Source organism: Lycium ferocissimum, chromosome 6, assembly GCF_029784015.1.
Source record: "Lycium ferocissimum isolate CSIRO_LF1 chromosome 6, AGI_CSIRO_Lferr_CH_V1, whole genome shotgun sequence".
Taxonomy (NCBI): domain Eukaryota; kingdom Viridiplantae; phylum Streptophyta; class Magnoliopsida; order Solanales; family Solanaceae; genus Lycium; species Lycium ferocissimum.
This window is the reverse complement of record NC_081347.1, coordinates 29,897,653-29,902,793: the sequence shown is the minus strand read 5'-3', so window position 1 is coordinate 29,902,793 and position 5,141 is coordinate 29,897,653. Positions and strand designations below refer to the sequence as shown.

Below are 5,141 nucleotides of genomic sequence, written 5' to 3'. Positions count from 1 at the left end.
ACAGGTGCTCCCCACGATGACAAACTAGGCTTGATAAAGCTTTTTACAAGAAAATCCTTCAGTTTCTCCTTCAACTCCCTTAATTCAGCAGGTGTCATTAATGAGGAGGAATATGTTACACCTTATAGTTTTGTGCATTGAGATTTGTGGTACGTTGGTGTCTTAATTTTGGACACCGGGAATTGGTTCAAGGATATATGAGGTTGGACATATTTAAACTGTGATTATAGATGTTTAAATCACTACTAATAAAACAGGGAATAGCGACGGAATTTATCAACAAATTATTTTTCATCGCTAAATAGCGACAGATCAGCTACGGAATTTTGATACCGTCGCAAAACAAGAAAATAAAAGAACAAGTATATAGTATAGCTACAGATTAGCGAGGAAAACTACAATCCATCGCAAAATCTGGCACTAAACTTTGGTGCTTACGTTTCAGCTACGGAATTAGCGACAAAATTTTTGTCATCGAATTAATGTAAAAGTAACGGTGGACTTAGCAACGTATAATCTGTTGCTAATCACAACTAAATTATGAAAATATTTTAATAATACTTGCTACGGAAAATATCTGTCGTTAGTAGTTGTAAAAAGAATTTAAAGATATTTTTGTTAGGTCACTCCTTATAACATTTAACCCAGGTTTATTTTCTTTCACAATAAGCCCACCTTTGTATCTCTTTCTTTATGCAATGGTGAATCTAGGTTTCATCTCGCATCTCCCCTCTATACTGCGTCAACTGAGACCTCAATTATCGCTTTTCCATTGTATCTTGGAGCAAAGCAAGGAATAGTTTTATCTTTTGGGACTCTCATAAGTTCACAAGCATGGTAATTTCTCCAGTTTCATATGCTAGCTTAACACATATGTAAGTATCTTTTTTACTTCTAACCCATATCTTGGTCTCCCTTTCTAGATTATGAATATTTTCTTTGTGTTTGATTTAGTTTTTGATTAGTTAGGGTTTCTGAATATCTCATTTTAGACTTTTAGGTATTATTGTGCATTATATTAAGAGTGATGTCTTGGTGGTTATCAATTTTATGGGAAGTTTGAATAGCAAATTATGTTTCAAGAAGATTTGTCCTGCTGAATTGGGATCTCTTATGTAGATTGAAAAGTAATAGTTGGAGTGACTAGCTCTTTGCTTGTTTCTGGTAGTTCCATAATGTAGTAAAAAATTTGTTATCTTAGAAAAGACTAACTTTGTGATCCTTAAAATGTACATGATTACTATTTCTTGTCAGTTGAAATGGTTGAATTTTTCCAATTAATTAAGGGCCCTAAAATATGGATTTTTAGCTCCACCTATGATTGGTCAATGTGACTTGTAAATTTTTTGTTGTCGGTTATAGAATACTCAAAAGGTTTCTTATTGGTCAATGTGACTTGTAAATTTTTTGTTGTCGGTTATAGAATACTCAAAAGGTTTCTTATTGGTCAATGTGACTTGTAAATTTTTTGTTGTCGGTTATAGAACACTCCAAAGGTTTCTTAACCGGGAAAGATATGGCTGAACCTCAACTTTAATGGTTCTAAATTCTAAGTACTCTATGGTTTTGAAATCCACAGAGAACAACGGTATTATCTCCTTCTGCTCCGATGATCTGATTTACTTCACACTACTTGTTCATGTCAATATTGAAGTTTCAAGAATTTCCTTTCTTGTGGTCTGCTATAGGTGAACAAGTTGCTCAGTATGAATTTGTTCCTAAATTCTCATTGTCTAATATTGTGACTATTTTTAATTTTTGCATTTGAAGTAGATCTACAACTATTACATTACGTGAATTTATATTTGTTGTATAGGTATATTTTTATTGCGTGTTTGACAAACATGCAATTTTATAATCTTTTGAATGTTTTGCTAGTAGTTCATAGGGTCGTGTTATCTATCCTCTATGGAAGCTAATGGATTACTGCAATTTGGATATTGCTGTCCAAAGATGACATCACTTAATGTAAATTTGTTTCTGTTGTATCGGTATATTTTTGTGGTGTTTGCCAAATGTGCAATTTTATAATCATTTGAATGTTTTGCTAGTAGTTCATACAGTCATATCCTCTATCATCTCTGGAAGCTAAAGGAATCTGAAATAAAAGGTGTGATGGACTACTGAAATGTGGATGTTGCTGTGGGATCTTCCTAGAGTTTGAAAACACCCCTTAGGTAATTGAGATATGTTATATTGTTACTGAGATTTAATTAATCATTTATACTGCTTGAATTCATGTTGTGGTCTCCTGGTGTCATGAGGTTATAGATGTGTCTTGAATGTGCTGAATAGCGCACATAGTTTCATTATTAATTTTTTTATTACTGCAAGCCTTTGCTAATAAACACTCCGATCGTCCTGTTTATTTAACACTAAATAGGGAAAATTAAAAATCTTGAGTGTGATTGGATGTATGATTGGTTTAATGTTCGAGGGAGTATTTAAGTGCAACATATTTACACCCCAACCCCCCCCCCCCCCCCCTTCTAACTCTCTTTGTAAATTTTCTGGACTTCATCTTGCAAGTTGTATCTTTGAAAGATGATCATAGGCTGGCCCATCGGAACTTAACTCGCCTTGTTTGAAGATGAAGGAATGCGATTCTCAAATCTTGAGCATTCTCGAGGAGGAACTCAAAGAACAAAGTAAATTTATCCTGGTGTGTTATTCTTATTTGTCATGTCTCTTATAAAGTTGCTAATGTTTGCTCATTTTCCTATTTTGGTATATATTTTTATTTTAAAAAGCATACAGCAGAAGAAGATAATAAGATAGACAAGATGGCTCTCTCTCAAAACATGTCTTCACATCCATGTCATCTACAGTTTGAGATAAATTTTCTATGTGTATCACACTATAAATTCGTAGTCCCTCTATCCTATTTATATCTTGCTTATTGTCCTTTAATGATGAGAAATATCCTTAAACCAACTGTTTTGGCGTGTATGTTGTTTGTTGGTCTCGGTTATGGTTTTCTTTTGGCTTCTTTGTTGAGTTGGCTTAAAGCCTTCAATTTACCATTAGCTAGGTCTTTTTGAATGATATGGATTTAGAAAATAGGGAATGTGGTACTTTTATTAATTTGCCCTTTAGAAATGAGTGTGCTAATATAGTCTTGAAGCCGAAGCATGTCTTCCTTTGAAACAATATTTGTTTGAGTTTCCTTTTGTACATAATAATTGCCCCACTACAATCGAGGAAAATTTTTAATCAATGTGGTTTGATTTAAATTCGATGGTAGAATCTATCAGTGAATATGATATCATTTTCTATAAGGTGTCGGTGTTTAACTAGGTTGTAAATAATTAGTTAACGGTTTATTGGTATAGGGGTAGATTACTCAATTTCCTTATTGGATAAATCGTTAACCCGTTAAGAATGATTATATTTACATTTTTACCCCTAAGTTTGTAAAAGTCAATGTAGCAAAAACATTAGTTAACCCTTTTAGCTCCATACTCAAAGGTAGTATGGAGCTTTGACTTGATGTAGCAAAAATAGTAGTTAATAGGATATGCATTTTGTTTTTACGGTTCTTGGTGTGAATTTATGGGCGGACTAGAAGGAAAAAGATTTTTAGGTATCGTTAAATTAACATGGGTAAATAGAAAGAGAACAGAAAACAAACAACATTCTGTTGTACCAAGAATTTATCAATCATATGTTCTTTAGCATTGAAAATTATCTTTTACTTCTGTAGTTTCTTAAGAAGTTTTACTGTGCTTTTGCCTTCGCTTTTCTCTCTTGCCTTCGGTGTAGTATAGAGGACTAATTATGTCTATAAGGTTACAATTTATCCTAAGTTTATTTCCGGATTTGTACTTGTTGTAAATGAATTAATTACCTTTGTTTTTATATTTTCCTTCCCTTTAATTTGAATATAACAAGTTAAAGTAGGTGAATTAGTTATGCCAAGAAATTAGCTGATACACCACCCGATAATTATTCAATAATTGCTAACCCGGTACCAAACTAACCAATAAGCCGAACCGTTGTCTAGTGGATTTAGTCCATTTAAAAGTCGATAACCGATAAGTCAAACCATTAAGCCTAATAAGCAGCCCTAGTGTTAATCAACAAGCTAAAAACCAAGTAACAATTGTAGCATAATTTTTGTTTCATTTAGTTGATAATTTTTCTCATAGAAGTCGTCACCTAAGTAGCTTAGAAACATTGAGAATCTAGAGTGCAATTGTATGTATGACAGGTTAGATGTCCTTAATTATGTTGCTATTGAGTAACTTTACTTTGGTACAATGTATACTAGTGAATTTCATCAATTTCTGTGCCTTTGCGAATCTTGCCTATAAATTTATTTCACTGCTGGAGATATACAAAATCCACCATACTTAGTTACTTTCAGTTTTCTCTTTGCTTGTCATTAGATGGATGTATCATTCCAGATTATAAATCTCTTTTGTTTGGTATGGAGCTAATCTATTACTAACTTTCGTTTGTGTCAGGTGCTAGCAAACCATGCAAGGATGTGTAGGCAAGTCCCTTGAGGACTTTGATCCAAGAATGCGACACTAGTATTGGGAAAAATTGTAACTTAGGCTTGTTGAATGACAGACTCACTGCGCTACCCAAAAGAGGATTTTTCTTCTACATTCTTCTAAGTGTTTGCTTCTCAAGGAGTATACTAATTGTGGGAAAAATGCAATTTGGTTTTCCATATTGAAATGTTAATTTGCTAGTTTGAAAAGAATTGATTAATTCTTGGTGTAGTATTTTAGTTGGCCTTGTAACTTTCTAGCCCTTCATTAGTTAGGCTTTTCAATTTTGACTTTATTGGTTTTGTTGTGGATATTCGATTTGACTATATAATTATTATATTCATTGACCTTGTAAATAATAGTTTATATGAATTTCAATTATTTTTAAGTGTATCTAATAATTTTTGTGAAATGTGCTTGAATAGGGTGTATTTAAAATATTAAACAATTTTTTTTTGCAAATGTCGCGACGAATTAGCGACAAAATATTTGACACCAAAAGCAGGCTTAATTGACACTCAAAATAATTTGCGACGGATAGCGACAGAATGCTTTGTCGCAAAGTAAGTTGAACGACAAAATTTGTTACAAACATAGTGACAAAATTAATGAAAATAGTGATGGATTTTTCTGTCGCTAAAC

The 5,141-nt window shown here is 32.8% G+C and overlaps 1 long non-coding RNA gene across 1 annotated transcript; it reads left to right on the top strand.

Moving 5' to 3' along the window:
- Window positions 1-2,534: 2,534 nt before the first annotated feature.
- On the top strand, window positions 2,535-4,858 carry LOC132059607 (uncharacterized). The gene is made up of 2 exons (XR_009415658.1): window positions 2,535-2,662; window positions 4,467-4,858. It is a non-coding gene; the product is annotated as an uncharacterized LOC132059607 (long non-coding RNA).
- The last annotated feature ends 283 nt before the right edge of the window (window positions 4,859-5,141 follow it).